General features: G+C 33.2%; 1 protein-coding gene across 2 annotated transcripts in view; it reads right to left on the reverse strand.

Annotated features, from left to right (window-relative positions):
• LOC124365961 (glutamate receptor 1-like) overlaps positions 1-16,536 on the reverse strand; it is a 371,078-nt gene that overhangs the window by 71,974 nt on the left and 282,568 nt on the right. The gene's annotated exons all lie outside the window — the stretch shown is intronic.

Raw genomic sequence — 16,536 nt, forward strand, 5'->3', positions numbered from 1 at the left:
CATATACTAATCAGTTTAATAATATATGATGATATATATATATATATATATATATATATATATATATATATATAAATGTATTTAAACCAGACAGTTTTTGAAAATTTAACGAGAAGATGGATTCCAATCTTCTAAACATAATATTGTATTTTTAAATTCTCTTCAAAAGCTACCAAACTTCAACATTCTTTATTGATATACAAATAAATACATCATATCCGCATGATTATCATTCAATTATATACATCATCTTTAAATGACATATTATTAGGAATATAACAACGTAAGATTTTTAATTAACAACAAACTAATAACAGATGACATTTATATTTGAAATGCAAAATTACTCTACTTTGTAAATAACACACAGTGTATAGCACTTATCATGGAAAGAAATGAATCAAAATAATAATAGTTTTTTATACATTAAGTTCTAAATTATTCATTTTCCATGTTTATATAGAATAAATATACAATGGTTAGCCATCGAAGTAAAGACCACTATGAACATAAAATGAAATAAGAATTCGAAATTGAGTGAAATTCGTATTCAAAAGCTCATCAGAGGAAGGATGTTGCTTACATGAGTAAAATATAATAATAATAATACTCACGCGATATCAATGTTTATTGCAATATATATTATTATATATGCGTTCATTTATAATAATATGAATTACTATATTGAGACAGTCGGTTTCTAATAGTAAATAGATTGTTATAATAACCAAAATCAGTTCGCAAGTAAACATATTATGTATGTGTAGGTTGCGTTGGCATCTTACTTACGCGTCTGCCCGGCCAGTACAATGTGCTAACACGGCCTATCGATATATTCATGACTATGTAAGTAAAAAAACAAGACCTTATTGTAAACTACGTTAAACTTACACAAAACAGTGTCACTTAAAACGATCATTCAATAATGACAATTATACTCAGATAGTTTTAATAATATTTGGAGTGAAATATGGTACTTCTATTTGTACAGCAAACTACCAAACCAAAAGAGCAGTGTTATTAAAATCCAACCATCACAGGAGTAAAAAGTAGATTTACTCTTTTACAGCTTTTTATTGAGGCCACTCGGGAGTGATCTCGCTTTACGTCAACCCTCTTTTACAACCCCTCCCCCTCCACCCCTCATCCAGGCTAGAGCAGAGCCAATAAAAGGTAATCTTCCAAGAAGCAGTTTAATCTATTTACTCCACCTGCTGTGTGTGCCTGCAACTTCTTGTTTCTGGAAACACGTGACATATGTATATAGTATTTTTATTTATCTTAGCACCTCTAACTAACACATAATTATGATCATTGAATGCAATTCACGTATGTTAGTTCAGTCTGTAAACAATTCACAGATTTTTATTCTGATTGCCCTTTTTTATATTTGTTATTTACTCTCAGTTTTAATGTGCCAAATTATCGAGGTATGTTACTTTACATGAATACATTAGCCGTTGGTAATATTCCTGTTAGAAGTTTTGGGCTTACTGTGTGAAGCAAGTCTCTCTCATTAATAACAATGTTCAATAGCAAAGAATATGAGTAAGAGGTCTCTTTCAACAGTAGGAATGTTTAATTCACGATGTTCTCACTCCTTGAACACGTTGTAACCTGAATATAGTGAATATACCTCGAATATTTTAATATACCAAAGTAATTAGATCACTTTGGTACAACTTCTTTAGCCGTTTTATTATTTCTGTTGGCATTTCTATCTGCGCTTATAGCGGAGTTACTTGAATTCTGCCTTTCCCTCTAATTTATAACCAGGTAGAAATACTCGACGTGTCGCGTAACAGGCGTCTCTGATGTTGCATGAAGAATTTCAATCGATTATTTCATTTTCGAGATGTCTTGCGGACACAAAATGAAGTTTTTATATCCTCCGGTAGACAAACTAGAATTTGTTTATAAAAATAGTAGCATTTCTGTTACATTATAAGTCTTTTGTCCACATACCTTCTAATAGTGAACCTCGATACCGCATCCTCTACATATATCATGTTTAGTAAAACTTTCAATTCTACAGTGTTTCTGTTATTGTTCCTTTCTGTTAATGTTACAGCGGCAATATTAATTTCTGGTTCGTCCTTGGGTTCCTGATTCTTTGTATTCATGGCCAAGTCTAATTTGATGTTTATATTTTATAGTTGGATTAAAAGATGATGCGTTGTGGTAACTTAATATTGAGCGAACTCAAGAGCTCTATAGTGAGTGGTTTTCTAATTTGACGAATTTGTGTTGATTGTAAACCACCTATTAAGGTATATCAAATGAACTCTATATGTTTATTTCAGTAGTAAAGGTTTAAAATTACAACCTTTTGATAAACGTTTCAGGACTGTCATCTATCTACCAATTGTCTCTCTAGCTTCTTGGCGTCAAGTTTTGAGCTTTAGACGAGGAAACACTTAATAGACTATTTTTATATAAATGTTTTGAAGACGTTTATTGCATCAGAATAAACATTAAATTTACCGATGTATACAACAAATAGTAGAAAATATAAAGTGTGCTATACGTTATATTTAGTAAGTATATTCATATACAGTAGTAGATTAGCATCAATAAATTAATACCATTTTAGAGTTTTTCAAACCAACGCTTCCAGCCTTGGTTACCATTTTCATCATTAAGGTTGGTACTGTTTTTTTAAGTATAAGAATATGCTCCATTATAATAGCAGTGCAATAGATTGTTACAGATATTAAGTTAACAAATCAACCATAAATTAGGCTGAAGTGAAATAACCATTGAATGTAACAAGAAAGAGAATACAAAAGAATTTAGAATAACTATTGACATTATAAATAAAACAATAACGACCGCTTACAACACTGACACTAAAACAAGCATACTGTGTGATATGCTTCAATGACGCTCAGCTAAATTAAATGGTGGGGGAACTTCCCGCCATAGAACTTAATTTTGTCAATGTATAAATAAATATTCGTTAAAACGTAACTGTCTATATATGAAATGTTCCTCAATATTTCATACTTCATGATACATTCACATTTTAGCTCTTAATTTAGGTTTCATAACAGAGTTTTAAAATAATAAAAGTTCCGGTGAGCTAGGGAGGGTACTAGAATGCATGAGTGCGCTAAAATTACATCTTATCATCGTCTCTTAATACTGACGTAACAATGTATAATTGGTTTACAACTTATATACAACTGTTTACAAACTTATTTATTCTGCTATTTTGCGATCAAGAGTAGCCATAAGGCAAAACTCTTCGTAAAACTTGAGCTTGATGGAATATTGCTAATTCAAGTTATGTAAAACATTATCATATTTTGAATCAATTCATTGATGGCCGAGATAATACAATGAAGATTTTTGCAATGTATCATACATACCTCTAGTTTGTGAACACACAAAAAACTTGTAACTCGTAATTGATAATATAGTAAAAGTATAGGTTTATTTCTTGTATTGGTTATTAATACTAGGTATTTAAATAATATAATATTTGTACAGTTAATTTTACAAAATGAACCATAATGTTTTTGATACGAATAATAATGTGAGGTTGTCTCTTGGCCTTGTGCCTCATCAACCCTTTCCGATAATATAATACTCAACTAGTAGAAAACTCCAAACTATTTTTTTTTAAACTGCCCTAAAACCCCGGCATTATTTAAGAAAAGAACATAATCTAAAACAAATGTTATCGATGTAGTTTTCAACAAGTCTAAAGAGACTTTCCGATGCCATTACTTCTTATCAGTTTACTTCTGCATGCTGTAAAAGTGTTATGGACGAGTCATACCCAGAGTTACTATAACTATAATTTCCCTTAGTAAAACGCATGAGCGTTGACACGTCACCAGAGTAAGAGCAAAGATATCACACGTTATAATACACGGTTACTCTTTTTATTTTTTAAACCGTGTACGTGTCCAGCATGAACTAAGACCACTGTCCTACAATTCAATAAGACTTCCCTCATCCAATCTGGTGTAATGGCAAACCAATTCCAGTTTAACGGTTTCCAATCCACTGGCACGAGTTCAATGTTTCCTCCCCATTGGTTGACAAGTTAAAATCTAACCGAATTTGTTGGTTGATTTTTGAACATGTTCTGCAATTATACTGTATCATCCATCACATATCAATATATCCTCCATAAATTAAAAGGAATTTACAATTTTCTCTTCCACTGTTCAAACTTGATTTGTAAACCTCTTATTGTTTATAACCTACACAGATCTGTTATGACGTTTGCTATTTATTTTATTTTCAAAGCTTGCCTGGGTGTAATATTTCGCGTAGCTTATGCTGCTGAAAAGTTATTGTTTTTACAGGTGTATCATTTAAACTTTGGTATTTATTGGTTTTTACAACTTTAATCCAAAAACAAACAAAGAGTTGGCAGGTCAGAGAATAGTATTAGTGCTTCGTTTATCAAAAAGGAAATATGAGCAGAAATAAAAAACGTGATGAATCATAACAGTCACTATCATTAACAACATCACTGAATATGCTTGTATTAAAATTTAATCCCTTCAACTTTTCAAATATTTGACCGAACTTGATAGTGTGTTATTAAATTAATTAAGATTATATATTGCTCACTACTAAACTATCAGAAGTGTTTCATTTCACATCCCACCCTAACTGCCAAACCAGTCAGTGGCTGGTATTACTTCATTAGGTTGGAATTATTTTAGCAAGTAAAGTTTTCTACGGTAACCTCTTGCAATATGAGTTACGAATTATTGAATATATATATATACCTGTATATATATATATATATATATATATATATATATATATATATATATATATATAGAAATCATACATTCCATAAAACATTTTATTTATAATTAACTAAAAAATATACATCCTATAGCTAATTAAAAATATTTGTATAGGCCAAAAAATCTATATATAAAAGCTATGTTTATGGATGCCGTCCCTCCAAAGGTACGTTATCAAACCTATCAAACCCACAGCACACGCAACCAAAATACAGGAAGGATCCAATTAATACATTTATGCTTTCATTTAAAAACAGAAAGTTCTTATTGATTTACGCATTATATTAGTTTACATGGTTTAAACTTCGTACTTAATGTCCATAAGATGGTCCTTTGTTTAAGCTTGTCAACGAGGCTCTACCGCGTCGAAGAATAACGTCAAGTTTGTCGAGCCTCATGTGAAGGGTCGGAGTCGACTATCAAAGGCCTTTGTCCAGCGGAACATGAACCGCTTGCGAGACCAGGCTCTTTTAGCACATTAACGTCCTTTGTTGGCACCCAACTTTCAGAGTCGTTGGGCCAAGCTCGTTACTTTAATTATACTGCGCAAAGTTTCCAAAGATAATTTCCTTGTGACGTGTACGCATACTCTGATTGCACTTACTCTACTTTCCCATTGATTACAATATTTAACTGATTTGAAATTCGTGTATTTTGTTACTGAATCAAATTAAAATGTTACTTTAAGTTAAGGGTTTTCACGAAAGTTTTTTAACTTTAAATTTATAGAGAAAAAAGATTATAACAAAAGACTTTTCCTATCAACTTGTGGAAAACTATTTGTACTGTAGGCCTTAGTAAAATAAATTAATCGGCACCAATTTTATGCGTGTATTAATACGTATTCTGGCTTCAAAGCTGAATTAATACGGTTGCAATATTTCAATGTTAATTGATATTTCTGTATAGTGATGTAAATCAAAACTAAATATTTATAGGAAATTCATTAAATTGCGTACTTTTAGAATGTTTAGGAAAATTGTTACTCTAGTTGCTATAAGAAGGTCTTCTATAATCGAATATAAGTTTAAAGAATATATTTATATTCTAGCGTAAGGATTACAAACACAAATAAAATTCTGGCGTAGTTCACAAGAACAAAAATAAAAAAACACTTTTCTTCATGGAAAACTTTTCGGTATTTTTTGCTTAGTATTCATATAAATTTAAATATCCTTTACGTTTTGGCGAAATTAAATATATAATCTCACTGATTTTTAGAATAATATCACTCTGGTATTGCTCCACTATTAGTCAACCAATAGGATCTTTTAGTCGTGTTGTTATCTTTCTGTTCGTCTGATTTAATACTACAGTTCAATATATAAAGTTCTTAAAGACACGAAACTTGTAACATAACTTCTTCGTCGTCCACGAGAATAGATATTATTTTTCAAATGGAAGTCAGACCACCACCCTCAGATTTTTACAGCCAGTTCGGTAAGCACTTTCGTTGCGTTCTGTCAGGTACTTCAATATTCGTTGCATCTGTTTATTCACCAACAAAATGTTACTATCTATCTGGACAATTATTCCAAGTGATGAATATTACGTATAAACTTACAGTACATACACATGAACGATACATTTCAACACTATTTGTAAACTTTTGGCAGTTTTGTACAGTAAATAGTTTGTAATTAGTTTCATTTAGGAACAAATACAGCCCGAAAAATTCAAAACTACGTATATCATGGACGTGCTTTTGGACACCTTTTTAAAGTTAGAATGATATTAAATCCCGATATTTCGGAAAGCCTCATTATTTTATGAATTACCTGTTAACAAATGTTTTTTCTTATACATATATGATAAAGTCTTTTAATTCTATGTCAGATTAAATTAAGATTGACTGTTTTAAAGGTTATCACTTGTTAATTAATGGGATGCTGAAATAATCGAAAACTGTTAGGAATACATATATATATATATATATATATATATATATATATATATATATATATAATATATATATATATATATATATATATATAATTAGAGTAAGTGTGAGTCAGAGGGCCAATGAACAACGATTGTCGCCCATACAACCCAAATGACAAAAAGATTGCTCTTTAATGTCCTGCACTGCTATCTAGTTCTATCTATCAATTTTTAAAATTTTAAGGATAGTACCGTGCTCTTTCAATGGAATAAACCTAGCATAAACTTTTCCAATACACGTAAATTGGCATGACGTAACAGTTATTCACCAACAAAGAAACTAGTGGTTCACGGCTAATTCAAGGGCCAAAGCAAACTACTAGACATTTGACAACACTAGCTTGGCTTGTCCAACGACTACTCTACCTATATTAACTATTTGTGGTAAAGCGGGTTATTACAAACATTAATTTAAAATTTATACTGCGTATTCAGTGATGGTGTGAATTTGATTCTAATGTGGGAGTTATTATGGTGATTAGCTAAAATACTGGTTTTTAATTGTCATTATTATTACACTATATTATTATTATAACGAAGTCAATTCTGGATTTGTACATTGGATTCAAATCATTGTAATTTATCGTTTGGCTTGAAGTACATGATACTAATACCCAAAACTGCTGATATTCCAATTCAAAAACGAAAAAATCCATCACTTTATTACCCAACAAAGACCTGAATATTTTTACAATTACAAATCATTCATGTATAAATACAGAGATAAATTCAAATGATAAATGGTCAAACATAATTTTCAAGGAGACGGATCTAAAAAATCCAGCAAATATAGCAGTACTAGTTTTAATAAACATATATTAACTTAGTTAACACCATTTATTTGTCTAGCCAAATTAATATTTATTTTAAAATTGAGTTTCCTATCTAATTTCCTTTTTTAAGAACCAATATAGGTAATGAAATCACACGTTTTAAATTATGATTAAATTAGTCAAAAACAACAAACTTTCAAACCAATGTGTTGTATCTCGAAGATAACTTCAGATAGTGAAACAAAAAAATGAGAACATTCTTTATTAGATATACTATGTAATGGGTCACAAATATAAGTGAAAGATACAAAAGTATATTCAGGTGCTAAGGGGGTATGAGGATGGACCCGTGGTCATTATAAGGCAGGAGAGCGTGTCTAATCTCTGATCTGATGGTGGAGCTGATTTCGTATCTCCTGCGGCCGGATAACTGATGTAGGAGCAGGGGTGGGGGTGGGTTGTCATGGGAGGGGTAGGAGCTCCGGTCTCGCCACAAGTATATTGATCCCAAGTAAGCAGCGCCTCACTGATTTCCTATCTTTAGAAATACCATCTCTAAAATATTTATCTTGAACAAAGTTCATTCTAGGAATAATATATTCCGGGTTACTACTGTATAATCATAAAACACTATTTAATCTTAAATTTATTTTAATGACATTGGTAGGGTACGTTATATTTAAAGTGATTCTTTTATATAGAAATTAATTTAAAGTGCAAGTGGATTAAGGTTTCCAATAATTAATAGCTCAACCTAGAAATTTTCAATTGATTTAAACTCGTGCATTAGTTATTTAATTTTTTTCATGTTATTAATGAAGTATTCTCACAATAAAACATTATTTCTTGAATTATAGATGAGTTGGCAAAGTTTTTAGCTACCGATATTTCCTATTTTCCTACCTATTTGCATGTCTCCAACCGTTTCTTTTAAACATTTCAGTGCTAAAATATAAAGTGACTCTGTGCAAAATAATCAAAAAAATAATAACAAAAAAATTGATTTATGAATTATAAAATCGGCGTAGTAGTGCACGAAAACGGCGTGAGAGTTACATTTAATAACATTTAGTTATTGGAAGATGTAAAAGTTCACTTTCATGTTATAATCCATTCATTGAAACAAATGACAACAAAATTGAAACTCGTTTTGATACAGAGTGATAAAATTTATCAAAGTATTTAAATAATTATATATTTGTATTACAGTGACATTATTAATCATTTTATAAGCATTTTAATAGTTATCCAAAAGAGCCCATCTTTTAAACTTTTATTTTACTTCAATAAATATAGATGTTAATAGAAACTTCAAACCTACATATTAACCTGTAAAATGTAATAATACATATTAAAAGAATATCTAACATAGCTTCAAAAATAAGAATTTACAACTAACAAAGATAAGTAACCTAGCAAGTTAAAGTATCAATGGAGCCTCTGAGTAAATGAAAGGAATAAGTGAATACCTACAGGGATCAATGATTAATGTCTTTCGCTGTCTAAACGTTTCTTCCAACGATTTTATCTTTGGCGTTTTACGCAATGGTTACTATCATACTGGAAAAGTTTACTAATGCAATCTAGGATTCACCAAATGTTACAAATAACTTTTTTGAATGTGGTTGGTAAAAGAAATTAGTAAAGCAGTTTTTATTACGATGTTCCGATCATGTAACCCTTAAATAACTACATTGTGTGTCTAATTGAATCTCGGAACTATGTATATATATATATATATATATATATATATATATATATATATATATATATATATATATATATAAACTGCTTATAGCTTACGGAGAGTTCACTGACAACCCTGCCCTATCAAAAATATGTTAGTTATTTTAAGGAGTACTAAATAAAAATAGTGACTGAAGACTTCTAATATGAAAACGTCTAGCATAAAAAGAGTTGTTATAAAGTTAATTCTAAATATATAATATTACGTTTCTCTGCCTTACTTTAAATATATTTACTTTTTAGTATTTACACTCTTTGTATTTACTTTTGTGATGTGTCTGAAGAAGATATCCTTCACAAAATAATAAAAGTATTAAATATTGGTTTTATGTTTTAATGTAAGTAAGTTTAAATATATGTGCTTATGTTTTTTATTATGTTCATTATGATGTTATGCTAAATGGAGGAATCAATTTTATTTTATTTTGTAGTCGATAAATAAGAAAAGTGTTTAAGAAGAGTACATTTTTCTCTTTCAAGATTATGTTTCTATCGCACCTCAGACTAACAAATCAAATGCCAACAATCATTAAGCGATTATAGTTTAATATAAAACATATACCTTTCCAGGTTTTACTGGTTTTGAATAACAGGCCATTATTGACACGCTTACTCGTTACAATACCATCTTTTATACAAAAACCTTTAATTTCAGAATGGTATTATTTGATAGTAGAAGTAGGCATAGTAATGATTGTGGTCGATACGTTGGTGGACAACTGGGATCACTTAACGCATAAACTTAGCCTTTTCTGTGATAATACTTTTCATAATGAGAGAAAAATCAGTCATGTATCATAAAAGTCACAGGATAAAAAAATATGTCTCGCAGGGTTCAATATTCAGCCCCTTTATGTTCAGTATCTACATAAATTTACTTCATTCTACCAGTGAACACAAGAAGGGAATACAAAAGTTACGCAATACACGCCGTTTAAGCATAAATTTAAACTAAAATATGTAAAAGGAAACTTAAACATCACAAAATAGGTTTTTAGCACTTTCACAAAATCGTTTTTAAACCAAACTGAAATAATACATTTTAAAACTATAAATGTTTTTAGATTTTCCAACGGTAGTGTCATACAGGACCAAAACTGATGTCAACTCCATGAAATGTTTTGGATTTTATATCGATCAAGAGCTAACATAAAATCGTATTTACAAACGTGCAATTTTTTTGGACTTTAATACGGAGTGAATACTGCCTATTCAAATATTTATGATTGAGTAAACTATAATGCTATTTATCCTCACTTAATATGGTAACGCGCTGGAGGCAGGCATCTCGCATACAAACTTCTTGCGGTTTTCAGTCTTCAAAAGGAAACTGTTTAACATGTTGCCACTTGGAAGTTTAGAATCGTGCAGCCAGCATTTAACATTTTGCATGTTAACTGTAGACATTTAACTGTAGACATTTATCAGTTTCGACATGGTGGCAACATCTGTCAACTATTTTTCTAAATGTAGATTGACGTAACATAAATAAGTCACCAAGAAAAGGATCAACTGATAAGGAAGGCTGACCACCTGTTTATGTAAAATATAAAATCAAGTAAATGCTTGAATGAAATGTGTACTTATTTACAACTTTTTGATATTAAGTCAAGAATTACCCGTTGTATTTGGCATCATAGCTTTTGTTGAGAAAGAGATGAATGTAGCAGATAACGAGGAGGAGTTTCTTAAAAATGAGAACAACTAAGGCTGGGAATATGTGTATTATATATTAACTGAGCGTTAGCTAAGCCTATTCAATCAGACGCTACAAAAACTTCTATTTTGCCTATCTGCCTTTATAACAGTCATAATTATATGACGAGAATTAATTAATCTATAGGCTTAACAAGATTTAGCTTTAAGGGGATGTATCTCTGTCAATGAGATGCGAAATCAATGGTTTTAGCAAAACTTGTTATCGAGGAGACTTGTAAAACTTTTCTTATCTCTATCTATCTTTCTGTCTGCCAGCAGGAGACGTCGAGAACGAATTGAGCTATAGACTTAACACGACTGAGCTTGAAGGTGACACATCGCAGTCTATAAGGTGTGGCTGAGACTTAACGAAGCTTGTCATTAAGGAGACAGGCAAATTTACCTTCTGACCGTTCGCATGTCATTATGTATACCCGATGGAAATGCCTAGAACAAACTTAGCTACTTATTTGTTTCTCTGCTTCATTGAATTACCGTATAGTCTATCTAGAATTTAAAGTTACAGGAAAACGTAAAGTTATGAATACACAATTTTTAACAACCTAATTGTGTTGATACCTCATAAGGCTGATTAAACATTCTAAACCAAGTAACGCCACAGTGGTCACATGATACAAAATTAAACATATTTGAGTCCACTATAGACGAAACATCAACTGGGGAGACGTATGTCACAGTATTGCAAATCAAGAGGTGCTTGGTATGTCTAGATTAGATATGAGGGTTGTCATTGTCAATTACACAATACAATCAGATACCACCTATCTAATTGGTAAGAGGTAATTGGTTTTGGCTGCAGTACCTAATTGCAGTCTCTGAATTCCATGACCACCATAATTATATAGAACTTACAACTCTCTAAGTGACATTTAAAGTTAAGAAAATTGAAAAGCGCTATCTTGACATAGTTATTATACTCGTATATAACATTCTTAACGCTAACTGTTGTAATAAATGACGGGATAAAACGCAGTTATAAACCAGGCCTTTAATTATATACAAATAGTAAAACATGATCTTGGATACTGAAAACTATACAAAGAATTAAATGATAACAAAATTAACAAAACGACTTAGACATTACAAATATTAACATTTAACGATATTACGTGTTTATTTGATGAAATAATAATATTAATTATAACCTTGTGTACTATAAACCTTGTATAGTGAGGAAATGGACCAAGCATTATGTTATAGATATTTTTTTAACTTTTTACAGCTGATATAATTTTATAGAGAATGTGGTAGCTCGTTCACTGAATATTCTCTAGATGCCAATGTTTTAATTATGTTTAAGTGTCTCAGTAAATCAATGAACACATAATGTCCAGTCACTTGTCAATATATCCTTAAACTAACAAATTGAACATACCAATAACTGATTACAAATACAATGATTTTAGTCATTTGCAAAACTGTCTTTGACACTGACTATAGTTCCTATATTTTTATTAACTGTATAATTAGACTACCAACACTTGGCATTACCAAACATTGAACCCTAATCACTGGTATTTTGCATCTAGAATATAGCTAAAAAAACATGCTATCTCGAAGCCTTCAGACACAAAATCATGCCATAGGTAATTTTTAAACTATAAGTTTTTTACAGCTATTTAATATTTAAATTCCAATTTAGGTTATAAAGGACATATAACATACTTTGGATTTCAAAACATATTTATGTAACTATTATATACTTTTTTCATTATCAAAACTCCAACACACATGCTCTGTAGTCTTCTTACATGAGAACATTTTATAAAATTAATTGAAACAGATCACGAGATAACATGATAGTCATGTCAGTACAATCAAATGTAAATCTTGAATTAAATTAATAAAATCAGAATAAAGCAGGGGCACATGGAACTCAGAGTAAAAATTTTTAGGTTTTTATAGCCTTAAATGTACTCTCAGTGATCACAAAGTTTAAACCGACAAAACCCGCTTAGAGCATTCGTCATCACTCAAACACTGTACTATACAGACACTCAAAATTTATTGAATAACAAAATAACTGTAAGCATTGTTATACGGGTAACATTATATTAGCCAATATGGTAAAATGGTTTTCAATGTGTCCACAAAGTACGAAGTGATTGATTGAACACTAGACTAGAATACATCAAAATATAAAAAGACATTTTACAGTAAAAACAATCCTTAAGAGTATAACGTTTAATCGGGTCAGGGATAGTTTATAAAAATATATAACCCTAAGACACCGGATAGAACAGTCGAGAGGGGTAAAATCCAGGGTTCGAAAGAGAGAGGTAGTTTCCAAGTTCAGCTCAGAACCGAATTAATGTAAAACCAAAAGCCGAAGCAAATACAGCACCGATGATCAACGGATCAACATGCTTTCATCATAGCAGACTCGGAAACGAAAGGGAATAAAGGGAAGGCGTCAGCATTTGCTTTAGGATGTTACACTACCTAAACGTCCCCTAATACGACAGTTGATAGTTCAACTGAAGCTCGAAACGAGGAACGCTGAAGCCAACTTACGTCAAGCGACCCAGCGGCCAAAAAAAAGAAACGATAGCTAAATAAATCTAAATGCGAACACTAGTTCGCTCGAAATCACACTTAGCTCAACTAGAGCCCGAAAGTAAGGAACGCTGGTGCCAACGTACGTCAAGCGACCCAGCGGCCTCGAAAAGATACGATAAACTAAATAAAAGCTCAACTAAATCAAAGCTTAACTAAATTACGTCCTGCCCGATGTTAAGGAACGCCGGTGCCAACGTACGTCAAGCGACCCAGCGGCCTTGAAAAGATACGATAAAGTAAATAAAAACTAAATGTAAACACGAGCTCGCTCGGAATCGCGCCTAGCTCACCTAGAGCTCGAAGCTGAGGAACGCCGGTACCAACGTACGTCAAGCGACCCAGCGGCCTCAAAAAGAAACGATAAACTAAGTAAATCTAAATTAAATTACGCCTAGCCCGAAGCTCAGGAACGCTGGTGCCAACGTACGTCAAGCGACCCAGCGGCCTCGAAAAGAAACGATAAACTAAATAAAATTAAACTAAATTTAACCTAGCCCGAAGCTCAGGAACGCTGGTGCCAACGTACGTCAAGCAACCCAGTGGCCTCGAAAAGAAACGATAAACTAAGTAAAACTAAATTAAATTACGCCTAGCCCGAAGCTCAGGAACGCTGGTGCCAACGTACGTCAAGCGACCCAGCGGCCTCGAAAAGAAACGATAAACTAAATAAAATTAAACTAAATTTAACCTAGCCCGAAGCTCAGGAACGCTGGTGCCAACGTACGTCAAGCAACCCAGTAGCCTCGAAAAGAAACGATAAACTAAATAAAAGCTCAACTAAATCAATGCTTAACTAAATTACGTCCTGCCCGATGTTAAGGAACGCCGGTGCCAACGTACGTCAAGCGACCCAGCGGCCTTGAAAAGATACGATAAAGTAAATAAAAACTAAATGTAAACACGAGCTCGCTCGGAATCGCGCCTAGCTCACCTAGAGCTCGAAGCTGAGGAACGCCGGTACCAACGTACGTCAAGCGACCCAGCGGCCTCAAAAAGAAACGATAAACTAAGTAAATCTAAATTAAATTACGCCTAGCCCGAAGCTCAGGAACGCTGGTGCCAACGTACGTCAAGCGACCCAGCGGCCTCGAAAAGAAACGATAAACTAAATAAAATTAAACTAAATTTAAACCTAGCCCGAAGCTCAGGAACGCTGGTGCCAACGTACGTCAAGCAACCCAGTGGCCTCGAAAAGAAACGATAAACTAAGTAAAACTAAATTAAATTACGCCTAGCCCGAAGCTCAGGAACGCTGGTGCCAACGTACGTCAAGCGACCCAGCGGCCTCGAAAAGAAACGATAAACTAAATAAAATTAAACTAAATTTAACCTAGCCCGAAGCTCAGGAACGCTGGTGCCAACGTACGTCAAGCAACCCAGTAGCCTCGAAAAGAAACGATAAACTAAATAAAAGCTCAACTAAATCAATGCTTAACTAAATTACGTCCTGCCCGATGTTAAGGAACGCCGGTGCCAACGTACGTCAAGCGACCCAGCGGCCTTGAAAAGATACGATAAAGTAAATAAAAACTAAATGTAAACACGAGCTCGCTCGGAATCGCGCCTAGCTCACCTAGAGCTCGAAGCTGAGGAACGCCGGTACCAACGTACGTCAAGCGACCCAGCGGCATCAAAAAGAAACGATAAACTAAGTAAATCTAAATTAAATTACGCCTAGCCCGAAGCTCAGGAACGCTGGTGCCAACGTACGTCAAGCGACCCAGCGGCCTCGAAAAGAAACGATAAACTAAATAAAATTAAACTAAATTTAACCTAGCCCGAAGCTCAGGAACGCTGGTGCCAACGTACGTCAAGCAACCCAGTGGCCTCGAAAAGAAACGATAAACTAAGTAAAACTAAATTAAATTACGCCTAGCCCGAAGCTCAGGAACGCTGGTGCCAACGTACGTCAAGCGACCCAGCGGCCTCGAAAAGAAACGATAAAATAAATAAAATTAAACTAAATTTAACCTAGCCCGAAGCTCAGGAACGCTGGTGCCAACGTACGTCAAGCTACCCAGTAGCCTCGAAAAGAAACGATAAACTAAGTAAAACTAAATTAAATTACGCCTAGCCCGAAGTTCAGGAACACTGGTGCCAACGTACGTCAAGCGACCCAGCGGCCTCGAAAAGAAACGATAAACTAAATAAAATTAAACTAAATTTAACCTAGCCCGAAGCTCAGGAACGCTGGTGCCAACGTACGTCAAGCAACCCAGTGGCCTCGAAAAGAAACGATAAACTAAGTAAAACTAAATTAAATAACGCCTAGCCCGAAGTTCAGGAACACTGGTGCCAACGTACGTCAAGCAACCCAGTGGCCTCGAAAAGAAACGATAAACTAAATTAAACTACGTTCAATCCTAGTCCAAAATTCAGGAACGCTGGTGCCAACGTACGTACGTCAAGCGACCCAGCGACCTCGAAAAGAAACGATAATTAAGTAAAACTAAATTAAATTACGCTTAGCCTGAAGCTCAGGAGCGCTGGTGCCAACGTACGTCAAGCGACCCAGCGGCCTCGAAAAGAAACGATAAATTAAGTAAAACTAAATTAGATTACTCTTAGGCTGAAGCTCAGGAGCGCTGGTGCCAACGTACGTACGTCAAGCGACCCAGCGGCCTCGAAAAGAAACGATAAATTGAGTAAAACTTAATTTAAATTTTTCTTTACTAGTAATAGAATCTAATCCTATTCGTACTGATCTGTTTTCTTGCTACACTTGATATCTATAATTATATTCTGTTAGCAGCTTAAGTACGTAATGCCATGTACTTAAACCCCCTTTAAAAATGACATGTTACATCCCCCACCCACTTCGGGGAAACAAAATGAGAAAAGTTAAACTAAAGGATTCTTCTGGAAAACTTAAACTTAAACTGCAGATCGCTTCCTATGTTGGGGCCGTTACTTATTGAAGGCAAATCACTGCTTCCGGAGGTTATTGCCCTTTACTTTGGTTTCTTTGTAACGTTTTTCGCATTTGTTCGGTACCACGTTCCATCAGGGTTCTGGAGCCTTAC

This window comes from Homalodisca vitripennis, chromosome 1, assembly GCF_021130785.1.
Source record: "Homalodisca vitripennis isolate AUS2020 chromosome 1, UT_GWSS_2.1, whole genome shotgun sequence".
NCBI classification, from domain to species: domain Eukaryota; kingdom Metazoa; phylum Arthropoda; class Insecta; order Hemiptera; family Cicadellidae; genus Homalodisca; species Homalodisca vitripennis.